At 42.0% G+C, this 23,803-nt stretch overlaps 2 protein-coding genes across 2 annotated transcripts in view; both read right to left on the reverse strand.

Annotated features, from left to right (window-relative positions):
- Positions 1 to 10,736, reverse strand: part of LOC126086038 (zinc finger protein 432-like) — a 45,771-nt gene extending 35,035 nt beyond the window's left edge. The window contains 1 exon segment of the mRNA XM_049902022.1: positions 10,615 to 10,736. The gene's annotated coding sequence lies outside the window, so the exon portion shown is untranslated.
- LOC126086053 (zinc finger protein 613-like) overlaps positions 1 to 23,803 on the reverse strand; it is a 178,171-nt gene that overhangs the window by 106,277 nt on the left and 48,091 nt on the right. The window lies entirely within an intron of this gene.

Below are 23,803 nucleotides of genomic sequence, written 5' to 3' on the forward strand. Positions count from 1 at the left end.
CCCTGACAGGGAACACAACAGAGAGCCCCTGAGGGACCAAGAGAGCAGTGGGATGCAGACCTCAAATTCTCATAAAAAGTCCAGACTTAATGGTCTGACTGAGACTAGGAGAACCCCGGTGGGCATGATCCCCAGACCTTCTGTTAGCCCAAGATAAGAACCATTCCCAAAGCCAACTCTTCAGACAGGGATTAGACTGGACTACAGGATAGAAAGTGATACTGGTGAAGAGTGAGCTTCTTGGATTGAGTAGACACATGAGACTATGTGGGCATCTCCTGTCTGGACGGGAGATGAGAGGGCAGAGGGGGCTAGAAGCCGTCCAAATGGACACAAAAAGAGACAGTGGAGGTAAAGGAGTGTGCTGTCTCATTAGGGGGATAGCAACTAGGCGTATATAGCAAGGTATATATAAATTTTTGTATGAGACTGACTTCGCTTGTGAACTTTCATTTAAAGCACAATAAAAATTTTAAAAAATGATGCTTATACAATCAGATATACATTGGAAAGAAAAAAAAGCTTGATCTCTACCTCTCAACATACAAAACTATCAGTTCATCATCAAATGTGACTGTCAATGACAATGGCAAATCAAGGAAGCTTTAATAAACAGGTAAGTTTACATTAGGGTCTGGAAACATATTTAAAACTGCCACATGAAGCACTAACTATAAACTGAAGACTATTCTCCTGGATCCCCACGTGTGTGTCAGTTTGTCGTACTGTGGGGGTTTGCGTGTTGCTGTGATGCTGGAAGCTATGCCATTGATATTCAGATACCAGCAGGGTCACCCATGGAAGACAGGTTTCAGCTGAGCTTCTGGACTAAGACAGAGCAGGAAGAAGGCCTTGGCAGTCTACTTCTGAAAAGAGTTAGCCAGTGAAAACCTTATGAATATCAGCAAAACACTGTTTGATATAGTGCTGGAAGATGGGTACCCCGGGTTGGAAGGCACTCAAAAGACGACTTGAGGAGAGCTGCCTTCTCAAAGTAGAGTCAACCTTAATGATGAGGATGGAGTCAAGCTTTCAGGACGTTCATTTGCTGATGTGGCACAACTCGAAATGAGAAAAAACAGCTGCAAACATCCATTAATAATCGGAATATGGAATGTATGAAGTATGAATTTAGGAAAACTGGAGATTGTCAAAAATGAAATGGAACTCATAAACATCGATATCCTAGGCATTAGTGAGCTGAAATGGACTGGTATTGGCCATTCTGAATTTACAATCAAATAGCCTAGTAGGCTGGGAATGACAATTGAAGAGGAATGGTGTTGCATTCATTGTCGAAGAACATTTGAAGATCTATCCTGAAGTACAATGCTGTCAGTAATAGGATAATATCCATACGCCTACAAGGAAGACCAGTTAATACAACTATTACTCAAATTTATGCACCAACCACTCAGGCCAAAGATGAAGAAATTGATTGCACATGCAATCAGGATGCACTGATAATTACTGGTGATTGGAATGTGAAAGTTGGAAACAAAGAAGAAAGATCGGTAGTTGGAAAATATGGCCTTGGTGATAGAAACAATGCCAGGGATCGAACGACAGAATTTTGCATGACTAACAACTTCTTCATTGCAAATACCTTTTTTCACCAACATCAACGGCGACTATACACATGCACCTTGCCAGATGGAACACACAGGAATCAAACTGATTACATCTGTGGAAAAAGATGATGGAAAAGCTCAATTATCATCAGTCAGAACAAAGCCAAGGGCCAACTGTAGAACAGACCATCAATTGCTCATATGGAAGTTCAAGCTCAAACTGAAGAAAACCAGAGCAAGTCCACAAGAACTAAAGTACAACCATGAGTATATCCCACCTGAATTTAGAGACCATCTCAAGAATAGATTTGATGTGTTGAACACTAATGACCGAAGACCAGATGAGTTGTGGACTGACATTAAGGACATCATACATGAAAAAAGCAAGAGGTCACTGAAAAGACAGGAAAGAAAGAAAAGACCAAGATGGATGTCAGAGGAGACTCTGAAACTTGCTCTTGAACGTTGAGCAACTAAAGCAAAAGGAAGAAATGATGAAGTAAAAGAACTGAAACAGAAGATACCAAACAGCAGCTCGAGAAGACTGTTATAATGACATGTGCAAAGAGCTGGAGATGGAAAACCAGAAGGGAAGAACACGCTCGAAGTTTCTCAAGCTGAAAGAACTGAAGAAAAAAGTCAAGCCCTGAGTTGCAATAGTGAAGGATTCTATGGGGAACATACTAAACGATGCAGGAAGCATCAAAAGAAGATGGAAGGAATACACAGAGTCGTTATACCAAAAAGAATTAGTCGACCTTCAACCATTTCAAGAGGCAGCGTATGATCATGAACTGATGGTACTAAAGGAACAAGTCCAAGCTGCTCTGAAGGTACTGGCGAAAAATAAGGCTCCAGGAATTGACGGAATATCAGTTGAGATGTTTTAACAAACCGATGCAGTGCTGGAAGTGCTCACTCGTCTATGCCAAAAATATGGAAGACAGCTTCCTGACCAACTGACTGGAAGAGATCCATATTTATGCCAATTCCCAAGAAAGGTGATCGAACTGAATGTGGAAATCATCAAACAGTATCATTAATATCACACGCAAGCAAAATTTTGAAGATCATTCAAAAGCGGCTGCAGCAGTATATCAACAAGGAACTGCCAGAAATTCAGGCTGGATTCAGAAGAGGACATGGAACCAGGAATATCACTGCTGACATCAGATGGACCCTGGCTGAAAGCACAGACTACCAGAAGGACGTTTACCTGTGTTTTATTGACTATGCAAAGGCATTTGACTGTGTGAATCGTAACAAATTATGGATAACATTACGAAGAATGGGAATTCCGTAACACTCAATTGTGCTCATGAAGAACCTGTATGTAGATCAAGAGGCAGTTGTTTGGACAGAACAAAGGGATACGGAGTGGTTTAAAGTCAGGAAAGGTGTTTGTCAGGGTTGTATCCTTTCACCATACGTATTCAATCTGTATGCTGAGCAAATAATCTGAGAAGCTGGACTCTATGAAGAACAGGGCATCAGGATTGGAGGAAGACCTCCGTTATGCAGATGATACAACCTTGCTTGCTGAAAGTGAAGAGGACTTGAAGCCCTTACTAACGAAGATCAAAGACCAGAGCCTTCAATATGGATTATGCCTCAACATAAAGAAAATAAAAATCCTCACAACTGGACCAATAAGCAACATCATGATAAACGGAGAAAAGATTGAAGTTGTTAAGGATTTCATCTTACTTGGATCCACAATCAACACCCACAGAAGCAGCAGTCAAGAAATTAAAAGACGCATTGCATTGGGTAAATCTGCTGCAAAGGACCTGTTTAAAGTGTTGAAAAGCAAAGATATCACCTCTAAGACTAACCCAAGCCTGACCCAAGCCATGGTATTTTTAATCATATCATACGCATGTGAAAACTAGGCAATGAATAAGGAAGACCGAAGGAGAACTGTCACCTTTAAATTGTAGTGTTGGTGAAGAATAGTGAATATACCACAGACTGCCAAAAGAACAAACAAATCTGTCTCGGAAGGAGTAAAACGAGAATGCTCCTCAGAAGCAAGGACGGTGAGACTGCGCTAACATACTTTGGAGACGCTGTCAGGAGGGATCAGTCCCTGGAGAAGGACATCATGCTTGGTAAATATCAAGGTCAGCAGAAAAGAGGAAGGCCCTCAATGAGATGGACTGACACAGTGGCTGCAACAATGGGCTCAAGCATAACAACGATTTTAAGGATGGCGCAGGACCGGGCAGTGTTTCGTTCTGTTGTGCATGGGATCGATAGGAGTTACAACTGACTCGATGGCACCTAACAACAACATTCTGCTGGAGGAACTACAAAGGTATACAACCACTTTAGAAAACACTTAGGCATCATCTATTAGGTTGAAATAACAATATAAATGTGAGTTTTAATCCCCCATAACAGTGCATATTTCAACCACAAGACAGATACTAATATTTTCAAAGCAGCATTATTTCCAAGAACTGAATGTGGTGTGATGGATTACTTTTATATGCCCTTTTCGGCCAAAGTCTTGGAACTCCCACCAAAATGACTGGGCCGAAATATGCAAGTAAGTTCCTTGTGACCCATCAAGAGGATTGGACACCTTGCAAATAATGCAAATAAAGTGCATGGCACCCTGTGCAGGTGTGTAGTGCAGTGAATTACTTAATATGGTCCTTGCAGCCAGTCTTCGCAACTCCCACCAAATGGATAGGGGAGGACAATGCAGAAGAGGTGCTCACAGCCCACCAAGGGGATCGTATAGATTGTTAATAATGTAAATTAGGTGCATGTCACCTTTCTGAGAGTGGGACCATGCAAATAAGGTGTATGAAAACCTAACAAGGGGATTGGTCGGTTTTGCCCTACTGCTAGGCGTAAAAGGGCAGTCAATTCCAGGGCATCATTTCTTCCATTTGTTCTAGCTACTCGACATTGAAGAGCAAGCTTCAGTCTCTTCTGACATCCATTTTGGTCTTTTCTTTCTTTCCTGTCTTTTTAATGACCTCTTGCTTTCTTCATGTATGATATCCTTGATGTCATTCCACGATTCTCTGGGTCTTCACTCATTAGTGTCCAATGCATCAAATCTATTTGAGATGGCCTCTAAATTCAGATGCAATATATTCAAGGTCGTACTTTGTCTCTCATGAACTTGTTCTACTTTACTTCAGCTTCAACTTAAATGTGCATATGAGCAATTGATGGTCTGTTCTGCAGTCACACCCTGGCCTTGTTCTGACTGATGATATTGAGCTCTTCCATGGTCTCTTTCCACAGATGTAACAGATTTGATTCCTCTGTAGTCAATCTGGCGAAGTCCACGTGTACAGTTGCTGTTTATGTTGGTGAAAAAAGGTATTTGCAATGAAGTCATTGGTCTTGCAAAATTCTATCATGCAATCTCCAGCATCTTTTCTTTCACCAAGCCCATATTTTCCAATTACTGATCCTCCTTTGTTTCCAACTTTCACACTCTAATCAACAGTAATAATCAATGCATATTGATTGCATGTCCGATAAATTTCAGACTGGAGAAGTTGGTAAAAACTTCAGTTTCTTCCTCATTGGCCAAGCATTTGGTACAGAAATTTGAATGACAGTCGTATTAACTGGCCATCCTTGTAGGCATATGGATGTTCTATCACAGACAGCACTGTACTTCAGGATAGATCTTAGAATGTTCTTTTCAATGATGAATGCGATGCCATTCTTCTTCAAGTCCTCATTTCCAGCACAGAATACCATAGGATTTTCTGAATCAACGTGGCCTACAAGTGCATTTCAGCTCACTAATGCCTACATTATCAATACTTATGCGTTCCATTTCATTTCTGACATCTCCAATTTTCCTAGATTCACACTTCATACATTTCACATTCCAATTATTAATGCATGTTCGCAGATGTTTCTTCTCATTTTGAGTCATGCCACATCAACAAATGAAGGTCCTGAAAGCTTGATTCCATCCACGTCATTAAGGTCGACCCTGCTTTGAGGAGGCAGCTCTTCCCCAATCATGTTAACTGCCTTCCAACCTGAGGGGCTTATCTTCTAGCACTATATCAGACAATGTTCCGCTGCTATTCATAAGGTTTTCACTAGTTAATTCTTTTCAGAAGTAGACCTCAAGGTCCTCTCCTTCCTACTTGGTCTTAATCTGGAAGCTCAGCTGAAACCTGTCCACAATGGGTGACCCTGCGGTATCTGAATACTGGTGGCATACCTTCCAGCATCACAGCAACATGAAAGCCCCCCCACACCAGGACAAACTGACAGACGCTTTGATAAGACAAATGAAATGCACATTCTTAATGAAATGGTGCCTTGGTTATATAGTGCTAAATCACTATACCACAAATACCACAGGTGGGTGGCTTTAACAAACAAAAATTTATTTTCTCACAGTTTAGGAGGACACAAGTCCATTCAGGGTACCAGCTCTAGGGGAAGGCACTCTGCTGGCTCTGGAGGAAGGTCCTTGTCTCCTTGGAGCTTCTATTCCTGGATGATCTTCATGTGGCTTGGAATCTCTCTTCCCCATCACTGCTTGCTGGCTTGCATTTCATCTCTTTTATAACTCAAGAGATTGCCTCATGACACACCCTGCACTAATCCTGTCTCATTAACATAACGAAAACGACTCATTCCCAAATTGGATTACAACCACAGGCATAAAACCAAAAACCAAACGTGTTGCTGTGGAGTTGATTCCAACTCATAACGACCCTATAGAACAGAACAGAGTTGCTCCATAGGGTTTCCAACGAGCACCTGGTGGATTTGAACTGCTAAGCTTTCACTTAGCAGCGGTAGCTCTTAACCACTATGCCACCAACGTTTCCACCACAGGCACAGAGCTTAGGATTTAAAACACATATTTTGGGGGAAAACAATTCAATCCATAACATTTCACTCTCTGGCTCCCCAAAATTTATGTCCTTCCCACATGCAAAATAATTCACCCCATCACATCACTGCAAAAGCCTTAAATCAACTCCAAGTCAAAATCCAATCTTCTGAATCATCCAAATCAAATATGGATGAGACTTTAGGCATATTCCATCCTGGGGCAAAATTCCTTTTCATGTGTGACCCTGTGAAATCTACAAGTTATCTGTTTCCAAAGTACAATGGTGGAACAGACACAACGTAGACATTTCCATTACAAATGGGAGAAACTGGAGGAAAAGAAGGGATAAGGTGCACCAACAAGTCCCAAACTCTGCAGAACAGATTACATTAGCTCTCAAGGCTTGAAAATAACCCTCTCTTCTCTGAGAACACATGGGCAATAGCTCTGCCCTCTACACGGTGGGTGTTGGCCAAGCCTTTTATATTCTGGATGGAGGCCCCTCAGCCTTAGGCTTAAACTGTGCCTTCCAGGGCCCCTGGGATGGCAACTCTGTCTCCTCAGCTTTAGGCAGCACCATCTGTGTGGCACTCTGCATTGCAGTGAACTACTTAATATGGCCCTTCTAGTCACAGTCTTTGTGACTCCCAAAAAATGATTTGATGGGCCCATGCAAATAAGGTATATGGAACTCTAATGAGGTGTGGTAGTTGGAGTTGTGTGTTGGCTTGGCTAGGCCATGATTCCCAATATTGTTGCTATCCTCCATTTTGTGATCTAATGTAATTATCCTTCATTTTCTGTGTTGTAAATCCTAATGCCTATTTTTGATTATTGTCAATGAACCAGGATTAGCATGGGGTGTATTTTGAGTCACAGCCTTACAGGAAGGCATGACTCAAGTCCAACTTTTACTCAAGTTATATCCTTCCCTGGGGTGTGGTCTGCAATATATATGTGGGTGCTCTGGCAGGACTCTCCCGCTCTCTGCATCTGGATCCTGCGTCCAGCTCATCATTGTCTGATGTCTCACTCTTGGGACTTGGGCCAAGAGCCTACCATTTGACCTGCAGATTCTGGGATTCACCAGATTCTGCAGCCCCATGGGACAGCACTTTATCTTCTGACCTGTTTTGCCAGCTTCTGTAGCCTTGTGAGCCAACAGCCTATCATCTGGCTTGCTAATTAGGGTTCATTGGCCTCTGAGGCCACATGAGTCACGGGAAGCCTATGCCTGACCCACAGATTTAGGCCCTAGCAGCCTCCACAACGGTGCGAGCCACTTCCTTCATATGGTTCGTGAGTTCTGTGAGACGTTGCAGTGAATTACAGAACCCAAAGATGGAAGGGACAGTGCTGATGGAAGGAGGAACAGTTGATGGTGGAGATGATGCAGTGGTACAGCAATTGAAAAAGTTGAATATTTGGACATATTTAACCTTGTCTCAAAGGAACTAGCCTTGTACTGACCCTTGTAAAAGAGAGTATTTATTTATCCCCCCATCCCCTTGCCCCCAGAAGGCCTCATTCCTCTCTCCCTTGGGCATGGCAGCCCCACCTCCTCAGCTTTCAGTGGTGGCACCATCCACTGGCACACCTTAATGGTAGCCCCATGCTCTGGAGCCAAATTGGTGAAGATCCCAGTCTGAAACCTAGGAGGCTGTGGACCCACCCTCAGGAACCAAGAAGAGCCTGCTTAGAGTTCTCCCTCCAACAGTTCTGGTTGTTTTCATGCTGCTACAGGGATGGTCTTGTTCTTTCCTTGGAGAACAACAGATGTAGCACGTTTGGCCTGTTTCCTGCCTGCAGAATTCCAAGAAGCAGACAGCTTTCTTTCCTTCCATTCTTTTTCTGTCCTTTTCAGTCAAAGCTGATGGCTTTTCAGCTGTGGTAGTTGGGAAGATTCATCAGTCCCAGGCTTAACATCTTTAACAAAAAATAGTGTAGCCATGTCCGGTTCTGGGTCCCTGGTGAACATTCTAGGAGACGTGTCCTTAGTTTGTAGAAAAGAGTTTTCCAAATTTTAAATTTTGTTTTTATTTTGCACAGTTCATTTTTAAGTCCATTATTTTTCTCTCGCATTTTACTATAACTGGCAAGGAGAAACCATGCAGCCCCTTTAAGATCTCACTTAGAAATCTCATCAGCCAGATAGCCAAGTTTATCACTTAAAAGTTTTACATTCCACCAAACGTCTGAACTTAATTCAGGCAAGTTCTTTGCATTGCATGAAAAGCATCACCATTTCTCTATTGCCCAAAAATACGCTGTAAAAGTGACTTGGGGGCGGTGTCTGACCTAACTTCACTAGTGGGAAGAGAATCAAGGTCAACATCCCAAGGCTGATTCCTATGAGGTGGAGGTCAGACATGCCTCCTCTCTCCATCACCTTTACCAATTTTGACACTAACCGTCCCTCCCACGGCACTATTTCTCTGCTGGGTTTGATAACTCATTGCAATGGCCACACAGAACTCAGAGATGATACTCATGATTAAGGGGTTTGTTAGGGAAGTAACAGCTTACAATTCACACTCAGGAACATACAGGACACAGTTCTTCCATCAGGACAGCCTACTCCCAGCTGTGCTCGCAGACACACCTTTTTCTGGCCCCAGCCTCTGCCTAAAGACACTCAGCTTCCTCCCCGGGGATGGGAAGCCATCCACGCCATCTTCTGCTGCTGGGTCTCTGCTGCCACATATCTGCACCTGCTTCTTGCTACCTTCAGTGTTACAGTTCTTTCTCTCTTTCCTGGTTCCAGGAGCTTCTCAGTGTAGGGATCCCAGGTCCAAAGGATGTGCCAGCTCCTGGCTGTTCTTCCTTGGTGGTGGTGGGATCCTCTCTCTTGTGCTTCTCGGACGGCTTACCTCAAACCCAGCAGGATGGCAAAACTAACCAATCCCTTTGGTGGACCACTATTACCGCATCTGCACAGTCCTACTCAATCACATGGGTGGGAGTTACAAGACCATGGGGGAGAAAGGCCACACAAAAGTGAGCCATCACACTTCACGTGTTTATTATTTTCTTTTAAGGCCTCACCAGAAACACATTTAACATTCATATTCCTAGCAACATTCTCTTGCTAGCTCCTTATGTATACTCTAAAATGACAGAGGCTTTCTCTATAGCTCTCCTCACTTCTTTCTGAGCCTTCACCAGAACTGTCTCTGACATCCATGGTTCTATCAACTGTGTCTTCAAAGTAATCTAGGTTTTTATTATTAGGCACCTTAAATCTCTTTCAGCCTGCACCCATTACCCAATTCCAAAACCACCTCCACATTAAAAAAACCCCATTGTCGGTATTTATTACAGCAGCACCTCACTCTTCCTGTTCCAAATTCTGTCTTAGTTATCTACTGCTGCTATAATGAAAATACCACAAGTAAATGGCTTTAAAGAACAGAAATTTATTTTTTCACAGTTTAGGAGGCTAGATGTCTGAATTCAGGGTGCTGGCTCTAGGGGAAGGCTTTCTATCTCTTTTGGCTCTGGAGGAAGATCCTTGTCTGGGTGATCTTCATGTGGCTTGTCATCTCTCTTTTGCCATCTGTGTTACTTTTGCTTGTTTAATCACTTTTATATATCAAAAGGGAACCCTGGTGGCGTAGTGGTTAAGCGCTATGGCGGCTAACCAAGAGGTCGGCAGTTCAAGTCCACCAGGTGCTCCTTGGAAACTCTATGGGGCAATTCTACCCTGTCCTATAGGGTCACGATCAGTTGGAATCGACTCAACAGCAGTGGGTTTGCTTTTGGGTTTATATATCAAAAGAGAATGACTCTAAATATATACCCTGCGCTAATCCTGCCTCATTAACACACTAAAGACAATCTATTCCCAAATGGGATTATAACCACAGGCATAGAGGTTAGGATTTACAACACGTATTTTGGGGGGACGCAATTCAATCCATAATGAGTTAAATAAAAGATAAACAGAAGTGGCACACATAAAAAATGTAAGGAATTAACGGGAGAAATGACACAGGTAAAATCGACATTTTCAAGTAATTGAGCGTTTTTACAAACACACATGGGTGGAATTTGTCCACATATCCAGACTCATTTGCATGCCACTACTAACCTTACCAACAATAACTGCACACATAAAGACTTACTAATAAACTGGGATATGTTTCACCTTGCCAGAGAATGAAAAAACAAAACAGTCTGCCAGCAAAGTAGAAAGTGTGCATGTACCTGACGCTTTGCAGGCCATAAGATCTCCCACACAAGGACTCAACTATACTTCTGCAGCACAAAAGCAGCTCTAGATCGATGGGCGGCGTGCTGGATTAGTCCTTTAGACAGTAGTCAGCCGACTGGTGGATGAGAGAAGAAAACATATGGTTATGTAAGCCTAGGTTCTGAACTACTTCCAGGAGAATGTAACGCCTTCTGTAACAGCAGCTGAGATTCCTGGGATTTGGGGCTTCCAAAACTTCAGGCCAGATGAGTCTCTGCCACACAGACACTGGCCACCCTCACGCCCTTATTAATGAGAAACCTGATCCAGACACCCCTTATCATGTCCACAGCCCGGTTCCAACTTCAGAGCCCCATATTAACCCCCGAACCGGAACCAGACACCGCATTCATCGTAAATACCACCTCCACCTCTTACAAACAGAGTGATGCGCAAAGACTCCGAACCCTCAGTCTGGACAGACTTGATCTTTGTACAAAAGCGCTCACACCAGGTCTGCCCCTAAAGCACCGGACTCCCACGTGCTCCCCCTGAAGCAACTAAACCCCTGCGTTCCTCTCAGAAAATCCATTTGTCCTCACATCACGTCCAAACACCCACCTCGCCCTGTTTCAAGGATAAAAACATACACCGACCTGTTTTTCTCCTGAACCGACCGAAGTTCTGAAAGGATGCACTTACTTGTGTGAAATAATACCACTTCGCCAACCTTTCCGTAGAACTCTCGATCGCCTACGGTGGCTCGCGAGGGTCGGGAATTTGAAACGGAGCGGAAAACCGTATTTCCGGCATTGATTTGCAAGATTTTATGTCTGCGCCCTTACTGTCGCGTCTATCTGGAGGCCGCCATATTTGAAAACTAGCCGTACGGGACAAAATGGGCCGTTTTTTGAGCCAGTTTAAAAATAAAAAAATAATTGATTCCACCTCATACCGACCCTTTAAGATAGAGTAGAACTGCCCCATAGGGTTTCCAAAGAGCGGCTGGTGGTTTCGAACTGCGGACTTTCTGTTTAGCAGCGGAATGCTTAACAACTCTGCCACCAGGGCTCCTCTTTACAACAACAATCAACAACCCATTGCCGTGGAGTCAATTCCGACTCTACATCACTAAAAAATAGATAGAGAAAAATATTCAATATCCATAGAACCTTCAGATAAACACACAACCGTTTTTAAAATACTCCAGATTCATCCTCCCTTCTCTATACCTTAACTATTCCCATTCAGTAGCCAGTGTTGAAAATAATAAAACTCAAATTTGAACATAAAGTTTATTCTGAGTAGTTATTCTATATGCATATAGAGACCATTGATTCCAAAAAAAGCAAATGACTCTAAGAACCTTATAATGAGAAGAGATGGGATATTCTAGAAGCTCAACCATTACCTAATCTGAGCATGATTAAAACCTTCTCTCCAAATTTTACTGAGGTCAGAAGAGGGTCTCTGTCCCTGCAACCCAGCCATCCCTTTTGAAATTCAAATTTAGTAAGCTAAATTTATGAGTTGGAATGGACTCCATGGCAGTGGGTTTGGTTTTTTGGGGGGTTTAAGCTTTTTAAGTAAACTTTTGATTCTTAGATGTGGTTACTCTGGTTGATGTCACCTATAATGGCTGAAAGGAAAGTTGTGCTGCAGCCAATGGGAGAAAAGCCACATCTGGTGTGGCTTGGGGCAAAAGCCAGGCCAGATAAGCCTAAGGCCATATGCATATGAATGGGAAGAGAGTCAAGGGGTGGAGAAGATGCAATTGGCTGTTTTAAAAAGGGTTATGTGTTTATTTGAATGTACTCTGGATATTGAGGAAACCCTGGTGGCCTAGTAGTTAAGTGCTACGGCTGCTAACCAAAGGGTTGGCAGTTCAAATCCGCCAGGCACTCCTTGGAAACTCTATGGGGACAGTTCTACTCTGTCCTATAGGGTCGCTATGAGTCGGAATCGACTCGATGGCACTGGGTTTGGTTTTTTTTTTTTCCCCTGGATATTGAATATTTCTCCTACCTAGTGTTGTAACCCAAAAAGCCCAGTGCCGTCGAGTCGATTCCGAGGTATGATAGAAATGAATATTGGATGTTATAGATTACAGACAGAATTTAACTCTGCCCTCACCCAATACTTGATTGTTTATGCCAAAAGGACTAGGATTTGCCTGAGGATAACACAGGTTGTTGCTTTGAAGGTGGGAACCCTGTGTTGGACTTTAAGTCTAAAACCTGAGCCCCACCCAGACTCTGAATTCAAAAAAATATGCAGAACCACCCAGAACTTCTGAGAGAACAGATTTGTATTTGAAGGAAGGACCTGCAGGAAAAAAAATAAGTGATTGCTTTGCATTCTAAATTTTGAGCAAGCAGTTTGACTTTGGATGCATGGAGGAAGGAAAAGTCAGTGCACATCACAAGGAACCCCATTCCAGGACTGGAAACTAGAGAGAGCAGTTGAGTACACAGCTTAGTATGCTTACTTTAGATGACCACCTGGGTCCACTAATGAGTGGAAATGGGTTTAGTGCACCAGTGAAGAGACAGGCTAAATTTGGACACATTTCATTAGCCCCCTTTGACCTAGTCCTTGTGGGATGGAAATGACAGGGAGAGAGAAAGGTCTGACTGGTCAGAAGTGAAGAGAGTTGTGTGGACTCCTGAATTTACAGGCAGAGCCTGTTGACCAAGCCCAAGGTGGCTAGGGATGAGAGAGACAGAAGGGGCTACTCACTGTGACCTAGTTTGCATGGCTAGGGATGAGCTGACCAGAACCTGATCTAATGAAGAGGAAGATGTCTGACACTGTGAGCTGTGTAAATTGCTGCAATTTGATGGTTTGCTCTGGATGGGACTTTTCTTATGGATGCAGATGCTCAAAGTTTCAACTAGAACAAAAGATTCTTCAAGACCAAGAACATGCTTATCTCTTCAGGGTACTGGTTTGATAGCGACGGGCAATTTAGATATTGGCTATCTAAACTGAAGGAATATAAAGGCATGAAGTGGCTGGCTTATATGCTTTCATGAGTATGATTACACTCAAGATAAGGGGGACAAGGGAGGATCCCCCCTAAATAAAATCCTCTTTTCCTGATATGTCTGGGGAAGGGAGTGTGGGGGAAGATGGTAACAGGATTCTACGACTTAGGTGAATGTTGATTCTTAATGGGGGTAATAGTGCTGGTTAAAAATTATAATTGTAGAAACTGTAACTGTGAAAGAGTGGACTAACAGGGAGGCACTGCTGGACTGATACAGTGGCCAAACCTAGTCCCTTAAAGGTTTTGCTATATGCTGATGCCTTATTATGCTCAAAGCAAAGGAATGACTTTCTCTCGGTTAAATTTTACCAGAGGCTAGAAAAGGTGAAGATAAGGCAAATTATTGGAGAACCTGACCTGAATGGCTGGTACCTGAGTAACCTCAACTTAGGACTCTTTACCACTGAAGGACTAACTGTTAATGACATTTTGGACTGGTAAAATGATTGGGAGGGGGAAGTAATCCTCCAAGGATAAAAGAACCATGGCTAGAAAAGCCAGGGTGTAGCCTGGGTTGCATGGATCACTTTTGTATAGCCCTTCTCACCATGGTCTTGTAATCCCACCCAAGTGATTGGATGGGACTGTGCAAAGGAGATAATATGGGCACACCAAGGGGATTGTTCAGTTTTGCCATCCTTCTAGGCTTAAAAGAGAGCCAATTCCAGAGTGGGAAGAGAATCTCACCACCACCAAGGAAGAACAGCCAAGTGCGGACCACGTCCTTTGGACCCTTGATCCCGGTGTGGAGAATCCTGGAACCAGGAGACAGAGAAAGGGAGAGCTGTTAACACTGAAGACAGCAAGAAGCAGTGGCAGAGAAACAGCTACAGGAGAGACTAGCAGGAGAAGGTACAGTGGGCCTCCCCACCCAGGAAGCAAAAATGCTGACTGCCCTCAGGCAAGAGGCTTGCTGGCAGATTAGGATGCCTCCAGGCACTTGGTGGAGCTAGGTTTGCTGACCCATGGGGCTGTAGTTTGAGCTTTCAGGCTGAGGCTTACTGGAGGAGTGTAGTACCTCAGGGAACTTATGCTCAGAGCTAAAAGAGTTTGTAACACTTGAGAAATCAGGGCAGAGGCCAAGGGTAGAGACAGATGAGTGCCTGTGGGCACAGCTGATAAGTGACTGTCCTGATAAAAGATCCGTATCCTGAGCATTCCTGAACCTTAACTGTAACCTATTACTTCCCTAATAAACCCCACAATCATGAGCATTGTCTGTGAGTTCTGTGTGGCCATTGCAATGAATTATCTAACCCAGCAGAGTAGTAGAGAGTGCCACGGGAGGGATGGTGGTATGAGAATTGGTAAAGATGACAAAGAGAGGAGGTAGATCTGACCTCTGCCTTGATCTTGTTTCTCATTCCCCCTTTGCAGTTATAGGATGTCAGACACCACTATAACCTCATTTTTATAAGCGGGGACCACACAGCAGCAAGCGGCACCTCCTCAGAAGAAGCAGATTCTCCAAAAGACAACTCTCATCAACACTGCTCTAATCCTTGCCTTTGGCATGTTGCTTTGCCCCATCTTTATGAACCGGCAGGCAAGTGTCTCTAATTGCTGGTCCTGCTCTTGGACATAGTTACTTAATACATCAGTTGTTGCCACCCACAATTGCTGTACATATCTTTCTATGTGCAGCTCTTCCTGAAGAACTCCCACGAACACTTCAGCAGCTAGCTGGGTGCCAGAGGCTAGCTGTACCTCCCAGAGCAGTGGCCATCCTATGGCTGCAATTGCTGTCTTAGTTTCTTTTCTACAATTATGAAGGCGCACATCTTCCCACAACCATGCTATGCCAATTGGTGTTTTCAGGGTGTCCCTGTACTCACGTAGCAGGCTATACACATCAAGCACACAAGCCAGATCTCCCAACATGGAGGTCACTGGCCAATCTGGGATTTGCCCTGCAGATGCCTGACACCTACTCACCATTTCCTTGGTCTCCTGGCTGACCTGCAAATTGTCCAGGCATGGACCAATCATGTGAAACTTACTTCAAAAATGGAGGGTGTTGTGAGACTGAAGAAAGAGGCAGGCAACTCTAGTGTGGGGGTGAAGGAGTTTATTCCAAAAAACCAAACCCATTGCCGTCAAGTTGATTCCGACTCATAGCGACCCTATATTTATAAATATTTATTAAAAATTTATTAGGGAGACTTAAATACAAGGCCACGTCCAGGGTGGCTGAAGGACAACAACAAATCTCTGCACCCAGAAGTAGGGGGTAGAGGTTTTGTAATGGTTATAGACAATAGTGGCTACATGCCAAGGATGTTACATAAGACCACCTCAGCAAGGTTACATAACAGTGGGTTGGCAAACTGCAGTGAACAAATGAAAAGTGTGAAGGCAGCCATGTTCAGCCTCGCAAAGCCTTTCCTCTTCAGGGGGACAATCCACCAAGAAGATGTAACCTTAATAAATATTCATGCATACAACAACAGGGCTCTAAAATACACGAAAAATTCTAACAGCACTGCAAAGAGAAATTGGCAGTTCCACAATAATAATAGGAGATTTCAACATACCAACCTCAGTAAAGGACAGACTACCTAGAAAGAAACTCAACAAAGATATAGGAGATCCAAAGGCCACAATCAACCAACTTGACCTCACAGACATATATAGAACACTCCACTCAACAGGAGCAAAGTATACATTCTTTTCCAATGCTCATGGAACGTAACTCCGAACAGACCACATTGTAGGCCACAAAGCCACCTTCAATAAAATCTACAACATCAAAATAATACAATGCATTCTCTCTGATCACAACACCATAAAAGTAGAAATCAGTAAAAGGAAGAGCAAGGGAAAAAAATCACATACATGGAAACTGAATAACATCTTGCTTAAAAACAACTGGGTAATAGAAGAAATCAAAGACTGATTCAAAAAATTCCTAGAATCAAATGAGAGTGAAAACACATCATACCAAAACCTTTGGGACACAGCAAAGCCAGCACTCAGAGGTCAATTTATAGCAATAAATACACATGTCGAAAAAGAAAAACGGAGGGAAAAGAAAAACGGGCCAAAATAAAACATTAGCCCTACAACTCAAAAATAGAAAAAGAACAGCAAAAGAAGCCTACAGACACCAGAAGAAAGGAAATAATAAAGATTAGAGCAGAAATAAACGAAATAGAGAACAGAAAAACAATAGAAAAAGAATCATAAAGGCCAAAGATTGGTTCTTTGAAAAGGTCAACAAAATCAACAAACCACTGGCCAAACTGACAAAAGATAAACAAACAGTAGAGGAATTAAATAACCCAAATAAGAAATTAGATGGGAGATATCACAACAGACTCAAATGAAATAAAAAAGGATAATAATACTATTAGAAACTATACTCTACAAATTTGAGAACCTACAGGAAATGGACAAGCCTCTAGAAACATACTACCTACCTAAACTATCACAAACTGAGATAGAAAATGTGAACAGATCAATAAAAAGAGAAGAGTTAGAAGAGGTAATAAAAAAAGCTGCCAACGAAAAAAAGCCCCAGCCTGGATGGCTTCACTGGAGAATCCTACTAAATATTCAGAGAAGAGTTCACACCAGTACTACTAAAAGTATTTCAGAGCATAGAAGAGGAATATTCCCAAATTCATTCTCTGAAAGCAGCATAACACTGATACCAAAGCCAGGCAAAGAAACCACAAAAAAAGAAAATTAGAGACCAATATCTCTCACAAATACGGATGCAAAAATTCTCTACAAAATTCTAGCCAATAGAATTAAGTATTACATCAAAAAAATAATACATTACAACAATCAACATAATTAACCACATAAACAGAACAAAAGAAAAGAAGCACACAATCATCTCAATCAATGGAGAAAAGGGATCTGACAAAGTCCAACATCCATTCCTGATTTAAAAAAAAAAAAAACACTCAATAAAATAGGTTGCTGTTGTTGGGTGCTGCAGAGTCAGTTCCAACTTATAGCAACCCTGTGTACAATAGAATGAAACATTGCCTGGTCCTGAGCCATCCTCACAATCGTTGCTATGTGTGAGCCCATTGTTGTAGCTACTGTGTCAGTCCACCTCATTCCGGGTCTTCGTCTTTTTTGCTGACCCCCCACCTGACCAAGCATGATGTCCTTCTCGAGGGGGTGGTCCCTGCTGATAACAAATCCAAAGTATGTGAGATGAAGTCTTGCCATCCCAGCTTCCAAGGAGCACTCTGGCTGTACTTTTTCCAAGACAGACCTGTTTGTTATTCTGGCAGTCCGTGGTATATTTGATATTCCTCACCAACACCATAATTCAAAGGCATCAATTCTTCTTAGGTCTTTCTTATTCACTGTTAAGCTTTCACATGTATATAAGGAGATTGAAAATATCATGGCTTGTGTCAGGCACACCTTAGTCTTCAAAGCAACATCTTTGCTTTTTAACACATTAAAGAGGTCTTTTTTTTTTTTTTTGCAACAAAATAGGGATAGAAGGGAAATTAAAAGGACATCTTTACGAAACCAACAGGCAACATCATTCTCATGGAGAGAGGCTGAAAGCATTTCCCTGAGGACAGGAGCAAGACAGGGATGCTCTTTATCACCACTCCTATTTAACACTCTGCTGGAAGTCCTAGATAGAGCAATAAGGCAAGAAAAAGACATAGAGGATATCCGAATTGGAAAGGAAGAACTAAAACTATCCTTATTTTCAGAAGATATGATACCCTATACATACAGAATCCCAAGGATTCCACAAGAAAACTACTGGGGCTGATAAATTCACCAGAGTAGCAGGAAAAAAGATCAATGTGCAAAAATCAGTTGGATTCCTATATACCAACAAAGAAAACTTTGAAAAGGAAATCAGGACAATACCATTTATAATAGAACATAAAAAGACAAAATATTTAGGAATAAATTGAACCAGAGATGTAAAAGACCTATCCAAAGGAAACTACAATACTACTGCAAGAAACCAAAACAGACCTATAAAGGGAAAAACATACCATGCTCATGGATAGGAAGACTCAACACTGTGAAAACATCAATTCTACCCAAAGCAATCTACAGATATAATGCAATCCCAATCCGTACACCAATAGCATTCTTTAGCAAGATGGAAAAACGAATCACCAACTTTATATGGAAAGGAAAGAGGCCCAAGATAAGCAAAGCATTATTGAAGAAACAGAACAAAGTAGGAAGCTTCACACGACCTGACCTCAGAACTTACTATATAGCCATGGTAGTCAAAACAACCTGGTACTGGTACAACAACAGACGCATTGACCAACGGAACAAATAGAGAACTCAGACTTAAATCCTTGCACCTATGGTCAGCTGATCATTGACAAATGACCAAAGCCCTTTAAATGGGGGAAAAGACAATCTTTTAACTAAATAGTGCTGGCAAAACCGGATGTCCAAGTGTACCAAAAAATGAAACAGGACACATGCTTCACAAAATACACAAAAACTTAACACAAACTGGATCAAAGACGTAAATATAAAACTTAAAATGATAAAGATCTGGAAGAAAAAACAGGGACAACACTAGGGGCCCTAATACATGGTATAAATACAATACAAGCCATAACTAACAACGCACAAACAACAGAAGATAAACTACATAACTGGAAGCTTCCAAAAATAAAACACTTAGTGCTCATCAAAAGACTTCACCAAAAGAGTAAAAAGAGAACCGACAGATTGGGGAAAAAAATTTGACTATGACATATCTGACAACGGTTTAATCTCTGAAATCTATAAAATACTTCAACACCTCAACAACAAAAAGACGAATAATCCAGTTTAAAAAAGGGCAAAGGATATGAAGAGGTACTTCATGAAAGAGGACATTCAAGCGACTCACAAACACGTGAAGAAATACTTCTGATCATTAGAGAAATGCAAATCAAAACTACAATGAGGTACCATCTTACCCCAGCATTACTGGCACTACTCAAAATGAGTAACAAATATTGGAGAGGTTGTGGGGAGATTGGAACTCTTATGCACTGCTGATGGGAATGTAAAATGGTACAACCACTATGGAAAACCGTACGGTGCTTCCTTAAAAATTAGAAATAGAAAAGCCCTATGCTCTAGCAATCCCACTGCTAGCAATCTATCCTACAGAAGTAAGCACCATGACATGAATAGATGTATGCACACCCATGTTCACTGCAGCATTATTCACAATAGCAAAAAGATGGAAACAACCTAAGTGCCCATCAAAAGGAGAATATTGTTGTTGGGTGCCGTTGAGTCAGTTCTGACTCATAGCAACCCTACATACAACAAAACAGTTGTATGTATGCCCAGTCCTGTGCCATCCTCACAATCATTGTTTTGCTTGAGCCCATTGTTGCAGCCACTGTGTCAATCCCTCTCCTTGAGGATCTTCCTCTTTTTCACTGACCCTCTACTTTACCAAGCATGATGTCCTTGTCCAGGGACTGATCTCTCCTGACAACATGTCCAAGGTATGTGACACATAGTCTTAACAATCCTTGCTTTTAAGGAGCATTCTGGCTGCACTTCTTCCAAGACAGATTTCATTTTTCTGGCAGTCCATGGTATGTTCAATATTCTTCGCCAACACCACAATTCAAAGGCATTAATTCTTCTGTCTTACTTATTCATCGTCCAGCTTTGGCATCCATATGAGGTGACTGAAAACACCATGGCTTGGGTCAGGTGCACCTCAGTCTTCAAGGTGATATCCTTGCTTTTTAACACTTTAAAGAGGCCTTTTACAGCAGATTTGCCCAATGTAATGCATCGTTTCATTTCTTGACTGCTGCTTCCATGGGAGTTGATTACGGATCCCAGTAAAATGAAATCCTCAACAACTTCAATCTTTTCTCCAATTGTCATGATGTTGCTTATTTTTTTTTAATCCATACTGAAGGCTGTGGTCTTTGATCTTCATTAGTAATTTCTTCAAGTTCTCTTCACTTTTAGCAAGCAAGGTTGTGTCATCTGCATAATGCAGGTTTTTAATGAGTCTTCCTCTAGTCCTAATGCCCTGTTCTTCTTCATATAGTCCAGCTTCTCGGATTATTTGCTCAGCATACATACTGAATAGGTATGATGAAAGGATACAACTCTGATGCACACCTTTCCTGTCTTTAAACCATGCAGTATCCCCTTGTTTTGTTCGATTGACTGCCTCTTCATCTGTGTACAGGTTCCTCATGAGTACAATTAAGTGTTCTGGAATTCTCAATTTTCCCAGTGTTATCCATCATTTCTCATGATCTACACAGTCGAATGCCTTTTGTAGTCAATAAAACCCAGGTAAACATCTTTCTGGTACCCTCTGCTTTCAGCCAGGATCCATCTGACATCAGCAATGATATCCCTGCATCTGCGTCCTCTTCTGAATCCAGCTTGAATACCTGGCAGTTCCCCATCGATATGCTGCTGCAGCTGCTTTTGAATGATCTTCAGCAAAATTTTACTTGTGTGCGATCTTCATGATATTGTTTGATAATTTTCACATTTGGTTGGATCACCTTTCTTGGGAATAGGCATAAATATGAATCAGTTCCAGCCATTTGGCCTGGTAGCTGTCTTCCAAATTTCTTGGCATAGATGAGTAAGCACTTCCAGCACTGCATCTGTTTGTTGAAACATCTCAATTGGTATTCCATCAATTTCTGGAGCTTTGTTTTTTGTTAATGCCTTCAGTGTAGCTTGGACTTCTTCCTTCAGTACCATCAGTTCCTGATCATATGCTACCTCCTGAAATGGTTGAATAGTGACCACTTATTTTAGGAATAATGACTCTGTATTCCTTCCATCTTCATTTGATATTTCCTGCGCTATGTAATATTTTCCCCGTAGAATTCTTCAATATTGCAACTCGAGGCTTGAATTTTTTCCTCAGTTTCTTTCAGCTTGAGAAATGTCAAGAGTGTTCTTCCCTTGTGGTTTTCTGTCTCCATGTCTTTACACATGTCATTGTAATAATTTATTTTGTCTTCTCAAGCTGCCCTTTGAAACCTTTTGTTCAGCTCCTTTACTTAATCATTTCTTCCTTTTGCTTTAACTACTCGACATTCAAGAGCAAGTTTCAGAGGCTCTTCTGACATCCATTTTGGTTTCTTCTGTCTTTCTTGTCTTTTTTATGATTTTTTGGTTTCTTCATGTATGATGTCCTTGACATCATTCCATAATTTGTCTGGTCTTTAGTCATTAGTATTCAGCACGTCAAATCTATTCTTGACAGGGTTGAGAATAGATTCAGGTGGGATATACTCAAGGTCGTACTTTGTGTCTTGTGGATTTGTTCTAATTTTCTTCAGTTTCGACTTGAGCTTGCATATGAACAATTGATGATCTGTTCCTTTTTTTGGCCCCTGGCCTTGTTCTGACTGATGATATTGAGCTTTTCCATCATCTTTTTCCACAGATGTAGTCGATTTGATTCCTGTGTATTCCATCTGGTGAGGTCCATGCGTATAAAAAAAAAAAAATAGTCACCGTTAATGTTGTTGAAAGAATGTATTTGCAATGAAGAAGTTGTTGGTCTTGCAAAATTCTATCTTGTGATCTCTAGCATCGTTTATATGTCCAAGGCCATATTTTCCAACTACTGATCCTTCTTCTTTGTTTCCATCTTTCACATTCCAATCACCAGTAATTATCAATGCAATCTGACTGCATGTTTGATCAATTTCAGACTACAGATGTTGGTAAAAATCTTCAATTTCTTCACCTTTGGCCTTAGTGGTTGGTGTGTAAATTTGAATAACAGTCGTATTAACTGGTCTTATTTGTAGGCTATCACTGACAGCATTGTCAGGATAGATCTTGAACTGTTCAGTTTTTTAAAAATAATTTTTATTGTGCTTTAAGTGAAAGTTTACAAATCAAGTCAGTCGCTCACACAAAAACCCATATACACATTGCTACACACTCCCAATTACTCTCCCCTTAATGAGATGGTCTGCTCTCTCCCTCCACTCTCTCTTTTTGTGTCCATTTTACCAGCTTCTAACCCCTCTACCCTCTCATCTCCCCTCCAGGCAGGAGATGCCAACATAGTCTCAAGTGTCCACCTGATCCAAGAAGCCCACTCCTCAGCAGCATCCCTCTCCAACCCATTGTCCAGTCCAATCCATGTCTGAAGAGTTGGTTTCAGGAATGGTTCCTGTCCTTGGCCACCAGAAGGTCTGGGGGCCATGACCACAAAGGTCCTTCTAGTTTCAGTCAGACCATTAAGTCTGGTCTTACGAGAATTTGGGGTCTGCATCCCATGCTCTCCTGCTCCCTCAGGGGTTCTCTGTTGTGTTCCCTGTCAGGGTAGTCATCGGTTGTAGCCGGGCACCACCTAGTTCTTCTGGTCTCAGGATGATGTAGTCACTGGTTCATGTGGCCCTTTCTGTCTCTTGGGCTCGTAATCGCCTTGTGTCCTTGGTGTTGAACTGTTCATTTTGACAATGAATGCAATGCCGTTCCTCTTCAAGCTGTCATTCCCAGCATAGTATACCAGAGGATTGTCCAATTCAAAATGGCCAATACCAGTCCATTTCAGCTCATTAATCCCCAGGATATCGATGTTTATGCATTCTATTTAATTTTTTATGCCTTCCAATTTTCCTAGATTCATACTTTGTACACTCCATGTTCTGATTACTAATGGATGTTTGCAGCTGTTTCTTCTCATTTTGAGTCATGTCACATCAGCAAATGAAGGTTGTGAAAGCTTGACTTCATCCATGTCATTAAGGTCATCTCTACTTTGAGGAGGCAGCTCTTCCCTAGTTGTATGTTGAGCGCCATCCAAGCTGAGAGGCTCATCTTCTAGCACTCTATCAGACAATGTTCTGCTGCTATTCATGAGGTTTTCACTGGCAAATTCTTTTTGGAAGTAGACTGCCAGGTCCTTCTTCCTAGTCTTTCTTAGTCTGGAAGCTCAACTGAAACCTGTCCACCATGGATGACTCTGATGGTATTTGAATATTGGTGGTGCAGCTTCCGGTATCACAGCTACATGCAAGCTCCCATGGTATGACAAACTGGCAGAAGCATGGGGGAACAGATGAATGGATAAACAAGTTATGGTACATATGCACAATGAAATACTATGCAACAATAAAGCACAATGATGAATCCATGAAACATCTCACAACAGGGGTGAATCTGGAGGGCACTATGCTGAGTGA

The sequence above is a fragment of the Elephas maximus genome, chromosome 11 (assembly GCF_024166365.1).
Source record: "Elephas maximus indicus isolate mEleMax1 chromosome 11, mEleMax1 primary haplotype, whole genome shotgun sequence".
NCBI classification, from domain to species: Eukaryota; Metazoa; Chordata; class Mammalia; order Proboscidea; family Elephantidae; genus Elephas; species Elephas maximus.